We start from the raw sequence: 18,897 nt of genomic DNA, 5'->3' as shown, positions 1-18,897 counted from the left end.
AACATCTACAGCAGGGGGAAAGATAAGGCTCTACACCGGAGAGATGCTGAGCAACATCTACAGCAGGGGGAAAGATAAGGCTCTACACCGGAGAGATGCTGAGCAACATCTACAGCAGGGGGAAAGATAAGGCTCTACACCGGAGAGATGCTGAGCAACATCTACAGCAGGGGGAAAGATAAGGCTCTACACCGGAGAGATGCTGAGCAACATCTACAGCAGGGGGAAAGATAAGGCTCTACACAGGAGAGATGCTGAGCAACATCTACAGCAGGGGGAAAGATAAGGCTCTACACCGGAGAGATGCTGAGCAACATCTACAGCAGGGGGAAAGATTTCTTTATTTTTTTATTTAACCTTTATTTAACCAGGTAGGCTAGTTGAGAACACCTTTATTTAACCAGGTAGGCTAGTTGAGAACACCTTTATTTAACCAGGTAGGCTAGTTGAGAACAAGTTCTCATTTGCAACTGCGACCTGGCCAAGATAAAGCATAGCAGTGTGAGCAGACAACAAAGAGTTACACATGGAGTAAACAATTAACAAGTCAATAACACAGTAGAAAACAAAGGGGGAGTCTATATACAATGTGTGCAAAAGGCATGAGGAGGTAGGCAAATAATTACAATTTTGCAGATTAACACTGGAGTGATGAATGATCAGATGGTCATGTACAGGTAGAGATATTGGTGTGCAAAAGAGCAGAAAAGTAAATAAATAAAAACTGTATGGGGATGAGGTAGGTGAAGAAGGGTGGGCTATTTACCAATAGACTATGTACAGCTGCAGCGATCGGTTAGCTGCTCAGATAGCTGATGTTTGAAGTTGGTGAGGGAGATAAAAGTCTCCAACTTCAGCGATTTTTGCAATTCGTTCCAGTCACAGGCAGCAGAGTACTGGAACGAAAGGCGGCCAAATTAGGTGTTGGCTTTAGGGATGATCAGTGAGATACACCTGCTGGAGCGCGTGCTACGGATGGGTGTTGCCATCGTGACCAGTGAGCTGAGATAAGGCGGAGCTTTACCTAGCATGGACTTATCTCTCTACACAAGAGAGATAACACTTTCCAGGTTGGTGATAGTTTTTATGATAATTCCTAGAGTGTTCAGATAATCAAACAATTCTAATGACTCAGTTTTAAAAACAGAAATGAAAGATCACTCTGGGTCATACGTAGGTCGCTACATTACCTACTTCCTTTGAAGAATGCATAGGCAAATTAGGATCCTAAAAAGATAGTACTTTATCAAATAACAAAAAGCTTTTAAATCATGTTCAGATAACATAATGTTGCTCTAATGTAGAATGTCATTCATTGAGCGTTACATACTGCTTCATAAAAATCAAGTGCTATTTTCATGTAAAAATTTCATGGAATGCCTTTTGCTTCATTGTTTATGTGTTTGTTGGTAACCCACTCTTTAATGATATGCACACCATTACAGAGTGTGGCTTTAAGGAAGAGTACCTTGCACATCCATCCAAACAAAGGACATGCAAATAATCCTACTTTGTGGTACCTTGACTGGTCTAAATGATTTACAGAAGGGCTGTAAAGGAAGTAGCCTGACCCCTTGCCATTAGGCTTAGGCTTGGGTTTTTCTTAAATACATTTTTCACAAAGCTCGATAAAAATGTTATATAGTCTATGAAATTAAAAACAGAAGTCCATACCTGTTTTTAACTTTCAATGTAGACAAATAAGTCAGGGGCATTTTATTGACACTGAATATTTCTACTTTAGGAAAGGCACAACAATGTTTCCAATGGAAACGAATGATGTCATATACAGTAACCAGCCAGGCAGCTAGCCAGTCAATCATTTCGGTTTTCATTATCACAGAGCACACAGATTTCCCTTTAGACTATAGCTGTACCGATTAATTTGGTTGGAGTGTGTGTATAGAAGTGAGGGAGAGTGAATGTGTGTACACAGGGGGTATCGAGAGTATGTGTACATAGGGGGTAGCGAGAGTGTGTAGAGGGGGTAGGGAGAGGACATAGCTCCGCCTTATCTCAGTTCACTGGTCACGATGGCAACACCCACCCGTAACACGCGCTCCAGCAGGTGTATCTCACTGATCATCCCTAAAGCCAACACCTCATTTGGCCGCCTTTCGTTCCAGTTCTCTGCTGCCTGTGACTGGAACAAATTGCAACAAAAAAAAAAAAAATATATATATATATATATAAAAATAAAATAAAAATCGCTGAAGTTGGAGACTTTTATCTCCCTCACCAACTTCAAACATCTGCTATCTGAGCAGCTAACCGATCGCTGCAGCTGTACATAGTCTATCGGTAAATAGCCCACCCAATTTTACCTACCTCATCCCCATACTGTTTATATTTATTTACTTTTCTGCTTTTTTGTTGTTGTTTTTTTTCTGCTCTTTTGCACACCAAAACCTGTACATGACCATCTGATCATTTATCACTCCAGTGTTAATCTGCAAAATTGTAATTATTCGCCTACCTCCTCATGCCTTTTGCACACAATGTATATAGACTCTCTTTTTTTTCTACTGTGTTATTGACTTGTTAATTGTTTACTCCATATGTAACTCTGTGTTGTCTGTTCACACTGCTATGCTTTATCTTGGCCAGGTCGCAGTTGTAAATGAGAACTTGTTCTCAACTAGCCTACCTGGTTAAATAAAGGTGAAATAAAAAAAGAAAAGAAAAGATCACCATCACATCCCAGCACCAAACCGCAGGTGAGGAGTTGAGAGTTTTTCCTGCTCCAAGTCTACCTCTGGGAAGAGGTGGGACAGCACCTTGAATCCTCTCTACACCACACTATTAGAAAAAAAGGTTCAAAAATAGTTATTTGGCTGTTCCCATAAGCAAACCCTTTTTGGTTCCAGGGAAAACCCTTTTTGGTTCCAGTTGGAACCCTTTTTGATTTTGGGTTCCATGTAGGACCCTTTCCACAAAAGGGTTCTACCTGGAACCAAAAATGTTTCTTCAGAGGGTTCTCCTATGGGGCCAGCCGGAGAATCCTTTTGGGTTCTAGATATCTCCTTTTTTTCTAAGTGCATGATGATATGATGACATGGAACAGTAAATAATGTGGGAGCTCCATCAGCTGTCAGGTTCTTATTGTTCCTGTGGGAATGGTATGGCCGGTGGGACTGAGCAGGGACGCCCATCCTGCCTTTAGTGTGGTCAGTAGGAAGAGATCAATATAGGGAAAAGGCAATTACATTTTAGTCATCTAGCAGATGCTCTCATCCAGAGCAACTTACAGGAGCATGTAGGGTTAAGTGCCTTGCTGAAGGGTACAGACAGATTTTTCACCTAGTCGGCTTGGGGATTCAAACCAGCGACTTTTCGGTTACTGGCCCAACACTCTTAGGGGCAGATTCCGACTCGAGTTAAGCGTGCGTTAATGGAACGTAATTCCCTTTTTATGTCCTTTTTTCCCTATGCGTATTCTGACCTTGAACTTAAGCATGTGAAGAGCATGCTATTCACCCGCTATTCATTTGGGTGGAGATCAAATAGATGAAGGTGTGGCGGAGGTGTGTCTACAGATACCCGATTTCTGACCTTGACTGAATTCCCTAATAATGCCACCACCTTTACGTGCAAGGAAACCATGAATAATTTCCCCCCGATAGAAATAACACCATTCTCCATGCACTGTAATTTACAACTTGTTAAAGCTATTGATCAGAGCTAGGTAAATTAGTAATCTGTTTTGATAAGGGAATCTGTTTTCACAAGGGAATTGTAAATATAAATTACACTTTATTTAGATCTATTTCACATTATAATTGCTGGAGACAAATGTGAAACCAGCCATATGACAGAAAACTGGAAAAGTCACCCATCAACTTTCCAACAGTAAGGTTTATGAAATGCTGTGCCATTATGCAGAATTGAAAATCTATGGCCTTTTAACCTCTAAACTGGGACAGTTGTTGCTAACGTGCGCTAATGTGACTGGAATGACGTTGTATACAACAACTGCCAACTTTACGGGACATAGACATGTATTATATGGGAAGAAAGCTTAAATTGTTAATCTAACTGCAGTGTCCAATTTAACAATAGCTATTACAATGAAAACAATATCATGCTATTGTTTGAGGAGAGTGCACAACAAAAAACTTTTAGGCAACTGGTTTGATACATTCACCTCTGAAGGTAAATAATGTACTTACATTCAGTAATCTTGCTCTGATTTGTCATCCTGAGGGTCCCAGAGATAAAATGTAGGAACTAGGTTCTACAGTTTGACCCCACTGCTGTCACTGGCTTCCCACCCACCCTGCCCTGCCATCTAGATGTGTGAAAGTTAGTGTATAAGCTAATGAGCCATCATGTATGACATTCCTAGGAGTGTGTAAACTAAAAAATAAATATTACCACAGTATTTTTGTATGTTCTCTACAGTTATGTACTTGAAATGTATCAATTGACCAATTCAGCACATTTGGGCAAACTCCTGGCAGACTTGACACAAAATATTGTGCAGTAACGTAATTCTTCACTGGATCAGTCTGAAACTTTGCATACACAGACACAAAATCTAAATGACACCTAGATTCCTATCTGAAAGTATGGCCTTTCTCTTTCAATGATGGAACAAAACCATTGTTTTTTTGTTTGTATTATTTTTACCAGATCTAATGTGTTACATTTCCACAAACTTTAAAGTGTTTCCTTTCAAATGGTATCAAGAATACACATATCCTTGCTTCAGGTCCTACGCTACAGGCAGTTAAATGACACCCAAATCTTAGGTGTAAATTGAAAAAAAGGGTACGATCCTTAAGAGAGATGTGCAGTCTTGAATATCTTAGTTATAGGCTACCACGACTTTCTCTGTCTCCTATTTCTATCATGTTAAATATTAGCCACTATCAGTATCAACCATAAGTAGGACTAAAAATCACACATTCAACTGCCAATTTACTGTTAGTTTCCTTCCATTGGTATAGCCTACATTATTATTCCATTTAATTACATTGTTTCGTTTCCCTTAATTTGCTTCCTCTGTAAATGCTGTCACAGCCATGTGGTTGTTGCTGAGGATCATTAGTAACAGTTGATAATAAAACATTTGGGGGGAGATAATTAAATAGTTCTGGAGCGGTGCGCAGACCAGGTCTTAACAGTTCGAACCCGACGCATGTCGCAGTTCTGGCCGTGTCATCACACAACTCCATGGTTAGTGCAGGCAATAGATGAGGGCGTTGCCTACTATTCTGTGGTGGAAAAAGTACCCAATTGTCATACTTGAGTAAAAGTATAGATACCTTAATAGAAAGTTACTCAAGTAAAAGTCACCCAGTATAATACTAGAGTAAAAGTCTAAAAGTATTTGGTTCTAAATATCCTTAAGTATCCAGAGTAAATGTAAATTGCTAAAATATACCTGTGTATCAAAAGTAAAACTAAAAGTATAAATGATCTCAAATTCCTTCTATTAAAGCAAAGCAGGCAGCACAATTTTTAAAAAAAAGTATAGTTAGCCAGGAGCACATTCAGACATCATTTACAAAAGTCACATTTGGATTTAGTGAGTCCACCAGATCAGAGGCAGAAGGGATGACCATATGTTGTCTTGATAAGTGCATGATTTGGACCATTTTCTATGTCCTGCTAAGGATTCAAAATGTAACGAGTACTTTTGGGTGTCAGGCAAAATGTATGGAGTAAAAAGTACATTATTTCCTTTAGGAATGTAGTGAAGTAAAAGTAAAAGTTGTAAAAAATATATAAATAGTAAAGTACAGATACCCCAAAACAACACCTAATGCAATATATTTAGGAAATGGAGTGAGACATTGAGGTATTGGGAGGGTTTTAGTGAGACACCGCTGTGTTCAGTCACGGGTCTAATATTGAGAGGAGAGGGAGGACTGAGGACGGTGTCCTAACCTGTCATGGAGGGGAGGGATTCTTTGTTTCAATTGTTGTAAAACATTTTGCAGGGTCATTGGGATGGAATGGCAATCTGAAGAGTTTTATATATAGTAGATATGTTTGCTGTTTTTTCTGGAATATCTGGTTTACAATTATTTAGTTGGTAACTGGATAGTCATTTTATAGCTATCATAAGTTCCTTTTCTCCCCTTTTATCCATCAAAACGGGTATTCACATCACCACAGATGGATTATGGCTAATTTAGTGATCATTTCCTGTAATCTGAGGGGTTCTAATGAGCCAAATAAGTGAATGAAATGTCTTGACTTATTACATAGGAATAAAGTTGACATTGCTCTATTGGAAGAGACATCTTTTGGAGGGTGATGCCCATAGACGTCAAAACAAATACTACAAACTGGCAGCTGATTCCTGCTTCATATCTAAATCAAAAGGGGTGCTCATTCTACATAAACGCATTCTACACCTTACAATTGAAAAAAAGTAGACTGTATGGAAGGGAAATAGGAGCATAAATAGATACAAATGCTAACTCATATGACAAATATTTTCTCCCTTCTGTAGCCAGAATCCTGCTCAATTTACCAGATTATACGCTTATTATTGGAGCCGACATGAATGTCATTATTGATTCTCAGATAGATAGATCTGGACCTTCTCATAGCTCATCACGAGTGAATGCTTCCAATGCACTTAAACAATTTCTTAAATATCTTAATCTTAATGACTGTTGGAGATTTAATAATCCCACAACTAAAGACAATATAGGCTTTTCTGCTAGATTTAAGACTGATATTACAGGTAACATGTAATTTATAAAAACATTACCTGCCGTTCTATCTGAAAATAATCTTTTTTTTTTTGTAAATGTAAAATCTTCCAAATGAAAAAATGTGCACTGAAATGGAGGTTTAATAAAACATTAAAGAAATGAAGATGTCAGAAGATCAGTCAATTGTAAAATCATTGTAAAATGCTTGAAGACTGTCAAAAACAACTATTCAGACAGAGAAATTGAGCTAAAAACAAGTATACTTTAACGACCTGTTGTGACATTGAGCAGCATTCATTATGCAGAGGGTGCGACAAAAATACTATTTTCAGGGGAGTAGGCCTAGCCACTTACTGGCGCTACAGCTTAAACAACATCAATACAGCTGATCTGATCCCCTACTAAGGAACTGATATCTGACCCTACAGAAATAAACGCAACTTTTAGAGCATATTATTCAGATTTATACGCTTCCTCACATAGCTTTGATATAGCTTTACGTTTCTGGAGAACCTTACGCTGCCCAAACTCTCTCAGGAAGAAACAGTTTTATTAGAGGAACATATCACTTTATCTGACCTGAAAGCTGCTCTTTTATATATGAAGAAAGATAAAGCGCCTGGTATTGATGGAATAACTCCTGAACTCATTCTCAACTTTTGCGATGAGCTAGGACCAGTTATTCTTGAATTGCTTAACATTGCTATTGAAAAAGGACTAATCCACAGATTCATGTGGTTGCCGAGGCTTCCAATTCTGGATACCCTGTGTTATCATTAGATGCAGAGAAAGCCCTTCACCCCTTAGAATGGGAATATTTATGGCTTGTTCTTTAACATTTTAGTCATGGGGCTAGATTTATACATATGTATGTGAATCCTTATTCTATCATTTGTACTGGCACTATCCAGTGCGGCAGGGTAGCCTAGTCGTTAGAGCATTGGAATAGTAACCGAAAGGTTGCAAGTTCAAATCCCAGAGCTGACAAGGTACAAAATGTCGTTCTGCCCCTGAAAAGGCAGTTAACCCACTGTTCCTAGGCTGTCATTGAAAATAAGAATTTGTTCTTAACGGACTTGCCTAGTAAAATTTAAAAAATTCTAAGCCATTTACCATACAATGAGGATAAAACAAGGTTGTCCCACCTCTCCTATGCTATTTGCTCTCTCTTGAACTGCTAGCACAAAGCATCAAGTCAAAATCTGTCTTCCTCACATATCAAAATCAAACAAACTTAACAAGCAATTTCTCTGCATGCAGATTACATACTGCTCTGTCGCCAACGCTCCAAAAACCCTCCAGCCATTAATGAATATTTTCACAGCATTCAGCTCATGGCCTGATTACAAGATCAACTGGTCCAAATCAGCTATACTACCTCTTAACTCAGCTATGGGAAGTGTGCAACCACCACCCATGATCCCAGTGAAGAAACAAACCACCATATACCCCTCTATTCACACAACTTGCAGGAAGAACTACTTAGAAACCGAGCATTGATGAAGGCCGTGAGGCTAATACGTAAAGCTTATTAAAGAGCAGTGTTTCTTATTTTTTCTCATTTTATTCAACTGTTACCATGCACTTGCAAAAAAAAATAGCTCAAATGTGTGAGTGCCTTTTGAATTTCAAATAGAAAAATGTATGTCCTCCCAACTATACATTTTATGAGTTCCATGTTACCATTGCCTCCTCTGATAGAGTCAAAATTAGACCAATAGCCTGTCATAAAGAAGTTAATTTGGGGGAGAATGAGACCACAGATTAAACATGCAACACCACAGAGAACAAAAGCATTTTTGTTACATTACAGCCTTATTCTAAAATGGATTAAATAAAAAAATCTTCAGCAATCAACACACAATACCCCATAATGAAAAAGCGAAACAGGTTATGACATTAAGACATTTATTTAAAACATTTGTTTTTAAATGTTAATACCATATTTACATAAGTATTCAGACGCTTTGCTATGAGACTCGAAATTGAGCTCAGGTGCATCCGGTTTCCATCAATCATCCTTGAGATGTTTCTACAACTTGATTGGAGTCCACCTGTGGTAATTTCAATTGATTGGACATGATTTGGAAAGGCACGCAGTGCATGTCAGAGCAAAAACCAAGCCATGAGTTCGAAAAAATTGTCTGTAGATCTCCGAGACAGAATTGTGTCACGAGGCACACATCTGGGGAAGGATACCAAAACATTTCCAAGCATTGAAGGTCCCCAAGAACACAATAGCTTCCATCATTCTAAAGTTTGGAACCACCAAAACTCTTCCTAGAGCTGGCTGCCCGGCCAAACTGAGCAATCGGGGGAGAAGGGCCTTGGCCAGAGAGGTGACCAAGAACCCGATGGTCCCTCTGACAGAGCTCCAGAGTTCCTCTATGAGATGGGAACCTTCCAGAAGGACAACCATCTTTGCAGCACCTCAACAATGAGGCCTTTATGGTTGAGTGGCCTGAAGGAAGCCACTTTTCAGTAAAACACACATGACAGCCTGCTTGGAGATTGCCAAAGGGCACCTGAAGACTCTCAGACCATGAGAAACAAGATCCTCTTATCAAGGCACAAGGCGAGACCCAAATGCAGACACAGGAGGCAGATGGTTGGAGTCTTACATTGTTTATTAATCCAAAGGAGTAGGCAAGAGAATGGTTGTGGACAGGCAAAAAGATCAGACTACAGAGTGGCAGACAGGCTCGTGGTCAAGGCAGGCAGGATGGTCAGGCAGGCGGGTACAAAGTCCAGAAACAGGCAAGGGTCAAAACCGGGAGGACTAGTAAAAGGAGAATGCAAAAAGCAGGAGAATGGGGAAAACGTTGGTTGACTTGAAAACATACAAGACAAACAGAGAGACAGGAAACACAGGGATACATACACTGGGGAAAATAAGCGACACCTGGAGGTGGTGGAGACAATCACAAGGACAGGTGGAACAGATCAGGGCGTGACACCTCTAGTATGATAAAAAACAAGTTTCAACTATTTGGCCTGAATGCCAAGCGTGACATCTGGAGGAAACCTGGCACCATCCCTACAGTATAGGGTGACCAGATGTCCCCGTTGTCCGGGGACAGTCCCTGTTTTTGGAGCTGGAGCTGTCCCCGGAAATGTCCACATTTTTAACTGCGCGTTAAAAACAGACCGCAAAGTAAAATATTTTACTTGGCAAGAAAGACCGGTCAGCAGAGCCTACCGGTTGATGTCTCAATCGCGTTGTGCTTGTTTTGTCCAGCAGAGGGGGCTGCTCGCTATAGCAGCTTCATTCACTCTTCTTCTTCTACTAACTACTTGCTCGCGATAGTTTTAGATAACTGCTGTGGAAAACTTAGCCAGAAGCTAGCAAGTGTCAGGTGAATCCACAACATCACCACAAACATCTTTTCAAGCCAGGTAAGTTACAATCGTTTGAGATACTAGCTAGTGATGTTATAATGTCACAGTTTATTTAATAATAGATAGATGATCTGCTCTATAAGGTTTTAAATAGGTTATGCTAGCTAACGTTAGCTATGTAGAATAAGTTAGCTAGCTACTGTTATGGCTAGGTTAAAAAATGTTCACATGTAAACATGCAGTGGACGGGCTATTTTGAAAATATGGTTGTATTAAATGAATGCACAATGAATTCTGAGAATATTTTTGTAGATAAATGTTAATGCTTTGTTATTATAATAAGTAGTGTGGAAATAGAGTTAGAAATGTTCATGGATAACATTAGCAGTGGAGAGGAAGGAGAGGAGGAAGACTGGATGGGAAGAAGAGTGAAGGAGACAGAGGAGGAAAGGTAAAGATATGATTACAGAGCCAATTTATTATTCCAAACAATGTTTTTGAGATAGAATACACAAATGAGGCAAGCAATGGGAATCTGTTAACCAAAGTATTTTATCTAATAGTATGCTATTTATTAATACAGATTGGAGAGGAAGGAGAAGGAAAAATTAAGGGAGTAAAAAGTGTGAAGAAGGTATAGAAGAGTGAGGTGGAAAGGTGAAGAGAAGGAAAGGATGATGAGTGAAGAAAAGAGGAGGAGAAAGATTGGAGGAGAAGAAAAAGTTGAGAGTAAGAAGAGTGACACAAGGAGAGTGAAGAACAAGACAGAGGAGATACAATGACTCTTTCCAAGAAACGGAAATGCACTTTATGAAAAACATGAGAGAATTTCCATTTATACGCTCAGGTCAAGACGATAAAAATGGTTCACTGCACCCTTTGTAATTCCTCTCTTTCAATTGGCAGCCGGAGAAGAACGGCAGTGGTAGAACATCAGCAGATGAAAAAGCATTAAGCCTCTCTGATTGGCCGTGTTGGTATGCCCTCTGTCACCACATTCTTCAAGAAGATAGAGCCTTCCCAAGAAGAATATGGTTTAGCAGTGCAGGAGGGTGTCTTTGCATACCACACTATGTGACACAATCATAGTTACAGATCTATGGACTGCACAGCACAACTGACACGGAAGCTTTATGAGCCAAAGTTTACATGTGCTAGGACAAAATGTGACACCATAGTGAGTAACGTGTTAGCAACATGGGCAACTACTTTGGTAACACAGGACCTAGACCAGGTTGAATGTGTGTCCCTGTCCATTGATGTGTCCAATCATGGACATGTAAAGCTGCTGCCAATAGTAGTCAGATATGTAAGATATGATGGCAGCACATCTGTGGAAACAAAACTGCTTAATTTTGTTGAATTGAATGGAGAAACAGCAGAGAAAATTGCAGCTGATGTCCTGGTGGTCATCCAAAAATGTAACCTGGAAAACATTCTCTGCCGACAACAAATACCAACTTTGGAGGACTAAATAGGCTGGGAAGGGTCAATGTCCATACCAAAGTAAAAAATGCTCTACAGCGAGAGGTGTTTGCTTAGGTTGTCCTGTGGTTGGCTTAGGTTGTCCTGTGGTTGGCTTAGGTTGTCCTGTGGTTGGCTTCGGTTGTCATAACACGGCCAGAACAGCTTTGGATATGATGTTGAGTACCTGATCAAAGATATTTGGAATATGTTGATATTTTCACCCACAGAGTAGAAAGAATGAAGGGCTTTTGTGAGTTTGTTGGCCAGGAGTACCATAACATTTTAGGACACAGCAATGTTCACTGGATGTCCATGCTCCCTGCTCTAGAAAGAGTGCTGAAAATGTGCCATTGAAATCCTTTTTTATTTCTGAAGACAAATGCCCTGTTGTCCTGTGAACAATGTTCGAAGATCCACTGACTGAACTTTGGCTGGCCTTTGTCCATGGAAACTTGACCGTATTCAGTGACACGATCAAGATGCTTGGAGACCAGGACCACTGTGCTGTGGAGTCCGCTGCAATTCTGAGAAACGTTGAGGCAAAATTGACTGCAAAATTGACTGATGACAACTTCATTCCAGTTTTGGTCAGAGGACTTCTGAGAGAGCTGGAGGAAAATGGAGCCAAGTCTGAAGACAGCTTTCTCAAAACATCCCAATCATTCTTCACTACGGCTATGAATTACTTGCAAGCATTGGGAAAGCACACAAATAATCTAAAAGATTTACATCGTCTCCTTTTAAAAAGGCAACTTCTGCGTGAAGGCAGCAGGCACTGTGTAACGAGGTTACTGGCCTGCAAGAGTTCCTAAAGGGGGATCGCTTGAAGAATGGAAAACATCTGAGACACTGCTCAGTCAGAGATGGAGCACGGTGGTTACTGGCCTGCAAGAGTTCCTAAAGGAGGGATCGCTTGAAGAATGGAAAACATCTGAGACACAGCTCAGTCAGAGATGGAGCACGGTGGTTACTGGCCTGCAAGAGTTCCTAAAGGAGGGATCGCTTGAAGAATGGAAAACATCTGAGACACAGCTCAGTCAGAGATGGAGCACGGTGGTTACCGACTTCAAAGAGAATGACATCCCACACAACCTGGCTAGATTAGCGTCTGGAAGTAATTCACCAGTCGAGAGTGTTCTCCCAAATGAATGCTCTATGGACAGCAGCATGAAATAGGTTCACTGTTCCTACCATCAAGGCCATGCTTATTGTGAAGACCAACTTCAACCTCCCCTGCCAGGAGTTCAAACGTTGTAAACGTAACTTAGTTGTAAAATACAATGAGTTTATAGAAGCTATATAAACTTTCAACAACATTGGTTATACTGAACACTACTGAAGAGATAATCAGTTAGCTAGCTAACAGTTATAATGATGACTTAGCTAGCTGCTAACGTTACTGTCCCAATCACCCAGCTAGCCCGAAAGCTAGTTCACTAGCTAGCTAGCTTGCTGGTGCTCCATTGTTGAAGTTCATAATGATCACAAGTAATTCAATCAAATGTTCCTCTCAACTCCTTGAAGTTGTGGATAAATCCTCTTGACCAGTTCACTTATTCCCCGGTGCTTGCATGGCCCCGTTGTTGAGTATTCCTCTAAACAGGACCAGCGGCGTGGTGCTCACTGCGGTGCTCGTGGTTGTCCTCTCCCGGTGATGCCACAAACTCCTCGCCGTCTTGTGCTGTGGTGAATGACAGGTACTCTGTCCTGTTTGTGGGCCGTAGCGTTACTGGATAGACGAGGAGTGACTGGATGCCCCTAGTCTGAGTTTGTTCCGGACCTCGTTGAAGGTTTTGCGGCATTGGGAGGTGTGCCTGCGGTAGTCAGGGAAAAAATGCAGTACCTTACCGACGTGGTGAATGTGCTCTGCTGCTCTGGCTCCTTGTAGAATGGCTTGGCAGTCGTTGTACCGGAAGACCTTGAAGACCAACGTGATCTGTCTGTCTGAATCATTACTAGTTCCAGGTCCCGAGTAGATGCGCTGGGCTCTTTCTATCTCAACCTTGTTGAAATCTCATCTCGGACAACATTAGCATTTTAGCAACTTTGCATATACTTACTACTATTTAGCTGCTTTGCAATTATTTAGCATGTCAGCTAAACCTTCCCCAAATCCTTTAACCTAACTCATAACCCTAACCTTAATCCCCAACCCCTAGCCTAGCTAACGTTAGCCACAACAAATTGGAATTTGTAACATATCATACGTTTTGCAAATTCATACCATAGTGTACGAATTGTAATTTGTGACATATTATACAAAATGGATGATGGACATACCAAAATTAATACATATACAAAATATAACATGCCATTTGAAACATAATATTATTCTAATTGGAGTGTTCTAGATTTTGATTTGACAAAGTTTTGATTTTGATTTTCCAACTCGTTTTGCATATAACCTAATGCTTGTAAACCTATCCAAATCAACCCGGTTTCCATAAGGGATGGACATTTTACTCAAGACAAAGGTTTTAGTCCCCTAAAGGTTCATGCACGTCACCTGGGTTGGGTGCTAATTATTTTTCTAACTTACAGACACATCCAATTACCAATGCTTTTCACCATGACAGCAAGGACAACCCCTGAGAGCAGTGTGTGTGTTTTGCATAATGCCTACTCAGAGGTGGAGTGGTTGTTCTGCTTTGCTTAGCTGCCTAGTTCTACTGGTTATTGGGGATGGAAATTAGGTATCTCAGAATTGTTCATCTCCATGTCTGGACTGGACTGCTGGAGTATATAGCCTAGTGTTGTAGGCCTATGTGTGCTTTTAAGAGCGAGGAGAGGACGAACAGGTGCATTTAATTTACTTAGTTTAGCTAATTATGGAAGCATGGTGATTTATAAGAACATATGCATTATTAGGGTGTGGCTATAGAGGAGCCACAAACTTTCTTGCAAACGGTCTTATGTAGAGTAGGCTAATAGTAGGCCTATTGTGTAATGCTGTATGATGTGTTGGCTATAGTGAAATGTAGGCCACTCACAGGCGGTTGGTGGCACCTTAATTGGGAAGCGCAGGCGCGCAGGCTCGTGGTAATGGCTGGAGCAGAATTGGTGGAATGGTATTAAATACATCAAACTCATGATTTCCATGTGTCTGATGCCATTCCATTTGCTCCGTTCCGGGCATTATTATGAGCCGTTCTCCCCACAGCAGCCTCCTGTGCAGCCATTATCAAGACAGACATGGTCTCAAATCACTGATGCAGAAGACGTGCTCTGCATATTGACTGAGAATATGATTATCAGCATGGGAATCCTCTCAATATTCCAAGATTCTTAAAAACACGTTTACAGTTTATAGGCTAGCGCAAGAACAGGACCGCTACCTGAAAAATAGTATATGGGCTATACAGAATCAAACAGGGATGAAACAAAATGTAGGAAGGTGGGTTGGCTACCTGTATCCATGCCGGTGCCATGTCTAGCACCATCTGTGTTCCTCCCTACTAAATTACGGGATGCTTATTTTACCTTCAATCATCGACAACATCTTATCCTCTCGCTCCGATATTCTTCCAACGCCACAGGCCAAATGAGGAAAAACGCACTTATGGTGTCGTTCAGATCTAATCATAATGTGGAGCAATTCCAGGTCAACGCACGTCAATGTCCAGTATTGAGATATAATATGATTTGATTCAGCCTTTCTCTCACAGGCCTCTCAGCTAACCGGGTGGTGACTGCACATACTGTAGACAAATACAGGTCTGATTAGCCTGCTTGTCTATTAGGCTTTAATGGATATTTCCCCACTACAAATAAAATATTGCTGTAATTGCGCTCGTAATAGTCGCCAACGCCTCTTATGATATTAAAGCTATAATTAGGATAGATAGGATAGAGATTGTGTATAACACGCATAAATGCTTTGAAAGGTACGCTATTTCATGATTGTCTCGTTAAAACATTTTAATTAAAAGGACACATTGAAAAAGACGAAATGAAACGTTAATCTTACCTTAACATCTCTAGTAATCAGATTGGCCTTCTCTTGAAATAGCCATCAATATGCTCATAATGCATGCATAAAATATTTGTGTAAAAAATCTACTTACATTCCATTTATTTGAATCCGGCAGTCACATTGTTTTAATTCCAATAGATTATATACTTCGTCCCAGCAGCTGTGTACCTGCACCTCGCCTCTGCGTTTTTCCGACAAGACTCGTGGATTAAAAGGACGCGAGAGGGATAGGCCACGAGCCCCCAATTGGAATCGCAGCAGAATGGAGGTAAAGCTTCGATCACACCGACAGTGTTTTTGCATTGCAATGGCATTCATTTCCAATAAAACGCTGCGTTTACCCTGCAGCATTGCGTTGCAGAGGTAGTTGCCGTTCATTGGGTGTGGTGCATACGTTGAATTTATCTAACGTATGCGTCAAACTGTATGGGTAGACGGTTTGACAGAAATGGTAGGATAAGGTGAATGTTGAACTAAAGTCGGTGTGATCGAAGCGTATCTCCTCCATGGGTCCAACAACCGCATGCAACCCATGTGTGTAGATAGATAACTACATTCAGTGTAGTTGTGTAGCTGCTCAAAATGGTATGCAGCAGCGTTAAGCCTCAATCACACCACACCATTTTTATTATGGTACACCACAAGTACATTAATTTACAATTGAACATATGCTCAAACTGTATGCTAGAAATCTTGACAGAAATGGTAGCAGAAGATGAATGTTAAGTATATCATCTATAGAAATTAAAACAGTGTCACTGTCAGATTCAAATAAGTGTTATGTAAGCAGATTTCTACACAATTATTTTACGCATGCATTATGAGCATATTGATGGCTATTTCAAGAGAAGGCTGCGTGCCATTGGAACTGAATGTACTTGTGGTGTACCACAAAAAGAATAGCTGTCGGTGTGGTGTGATCGAGGCTTAACGCCTTGATCACACTGACAGTATGATTGCATCAATGCTGCATACCATTTTGGCAGCAACGCAACAACACTGAATGCAGGTATCTATCTACACGCATGTGTTGCAGATGGTTGCATGCGGTTGTTGGCACTGATGAATGGCAAGACAATGGGCCTCAGGATCTCGTCACGGTATCTCTGAGCATTCAAATTGCCATTGATAAAATGCAATTGTGTTTGTTGTCCGTAGCATATGCCTGCCCATACCATATCCCACCGCCGCCATTGGGCACTCTGTTCACAACGTTGACATCAGTAAACCCCTCGCCTACACGACGCCATTTGTCCGGTACAGTTGAAACCGGGTTTCATCCGTGAAGAGCACACTTCTGCAGCGTGCCAGTGGCCATTGAAGTCGGTACCCACTGAAGTTGCTTACTACCCTAGTGAGGGCGACGAGCACGCAGATGAGCTTCCCTGAGACGGTTTCTGAAAGTTTGTGCAGAAGTTCTTCGGTTGTGCAAACCCACAGTTTAATCAGCTGTCCGGGTGGCTGGTCTCAGACGATCCAGCAGATGAAGAAGCCGGGTGTGGAGGTCCTGGGCTGGAGTGATTACACGTGGTCTGCTGTTGTGAGGCCGGTTGGACGTACTGTAAAATTATCTAAAAGTATGTTAGAGGCGGCTTATGGTAGAGAAATTAACCTTTAATTATTTGGCAACAGCTGTAGTGGACATTTCTGCAGTCAGCATGCCAATTGCACACATCCTCAAAACTTGAGACATCTGTGGCATTGTGTTGTGTGTCAAAACTGCACATTTTAGAGTGGCACAAGGTGCATCTGTTTATTGCGGTTTAATCAGCTTCTTGATATGCCACACCTGTCAGGGAGATGGATTATCTTGGCAAAGGAGAATACTCACTAGCAGGGATATAAAATAAATTTGTGCACAATATTTGAGAGAAAAAAGCTTTTTGTGCATATGGAACATTTCTGGGATCTTTTATTTCAGCTCATGAAAACACTTTACATGTTGTGTTTTATATACATATATGGTTTTTTACCTACTTGGAACTGGTAGGTACCCTAGCAAAGTATCTAAAAAGTAGTAAGTAGTTGCTAATTAGCTAAAATGCTGAAGTTGTCTGTGATAAGATTCGCAACCTTTGGGTTGGTAGACATTTGCATTACATGCCAACCAACCACCCTACTTTCATTTTTATCTTAAGTAACCTTCTGTCTTATGTAACCATGCCAAAACGTGACATATCATATTAATTTGAGTGTACCCGGATTTACATTTAATATGTTATGTCTAGTGTATAAGACCAGGTTGGTTGAACTTCTGCAAGTTGCCAGGGCAGGGCATCATGTGATTTATAAGGGCTGAGTAGTTGCTTAGTGCTGACCCTCTTCTGGGGGCGGCAGGTAGCCTAGTGGTTCATGGCCCCATTACGGCTTTAAAATGTATGCCTTTCATACACCTTTCCAACATACTTCTCAGTATTTGGTATTCAGACTTACCTTATTCAGTCGCATAATTCTACCTTGGGCACTCTGAATATATTTCATTCCACCGCTGAAAACCCTCCCACTTGCTGGCCAACAGATTTTTTAGTGGAGTTTTCATTCAGAATAAAGCGAGAGAACGGGTTCAGATAAATTAAAGAAAGCCATCTAAAGATATGCATATTTGTCTCTGTTTCAGCACCAATTGGTAGAATTAAAAATACTCTGATCTTGTATATTATTTAGGTGTAGGAAAGTATTTATGAAGCATAAAAAAAACAGGTTTGGAGAGCCTTTACGCTCAAAAGAAAAAAAGGGTGGTTTGACTCATTCAGAAAATTGCCACATTCAGTTCCAAATACAGCGCCTTTACGGCTAGGTCTGCACTCCGCTCCACAACAATGTTTATCATCAACTGCTACTAATGATCCTCAGCAACAACCACGCTGCCATGACAGTGTTTACAGATGTAGTAAATGAAAGTAAATGAAACAATGTAATTAAATGGAATAACAATGTAGGCTATACCAACTGAATGAACTAACAGTAAATTAGCAGTTGAATATGTGTGGTTATTAGCCTACTGACGGTCGATACTGATAGTGGCTAATCAGTGTAGGCTGCTGAGGGGAGGACGGCTCATATTAATGGCTGGAACGGAACTGAATGGCATCAGACTATGTGCTTGGGGCGGCAGGGTAGCCTAGTGGTTAGAGTGTTGGACTAGTAACCGGAAGGTTGCAAGTTCAAACCCCCCCTGACAAGGTACAAATCTGTTGTTCTGCCCTTGAACAGGCAGTTAACCCACTGTTCCCAGGCCGTCATTGAAAATAAGAATTTGTTCTTAACTGACTTGCCTGGTTAAATAAAGGTCAAATTAAAACATTCTACTCATTCTGCTCCAGCCATTACCACAAGTCCGTCCTCCCTAATTAAGGTGCAACCAACCTCCTGTGTGGCTAATATTTAACATGATAGAAATAGGAGACAGAGAAAGTCGGGTGAGCCTATAATTAAGACATTCGAGAG

General features: G+C 40.7%; 1 protein-coding gene across 1 annotated transcript in view; it reads right to left on the bottom strand.

Moving 5' to 3' along the window:
• The window catches only part of LOC109904750 (beta-1,4 N-acetylgalactosaminyltransferase 1), a 31,138-nt gene extending 15,435 nt beyond the window's left edge, over window positions 1-15,703 (bottom strand). The window contains exon 1 of the mRNA XM_020501925.2: window positions 15,542-15,703. The gene's annotated coding sequence lies outside the window, so the exon portion shown is untranslated. The remainder of the gene's footprint in view (window positions 1-15,541) is intronic.
• Between the last annotated feature and the right edge of the window lie 3,194 nt (window positions 15,704-18,897).

The sequence above is a fragment of the Oncorhynchus kisutch genome, linkage group LG1, assembly GCF_002021735.2.
Source record: "Oncorhynchus kisutch isolate 150728-3 linkage group LG1, Okis_V2, whole genome shotgun sequence".
In the NCBI taxonomy this organism is placed as follows: Eukaryota; Metazoa; Chordata; class Actinopteri; order Salmoniformes; family Salmonidae; genus Oncorhynchus; species Oncorhynchus kisutch.
Note: the sequence above shows the minus strand (reverse complement) of the source record. Positions and strands in the feature narration are given on the sequence as shown.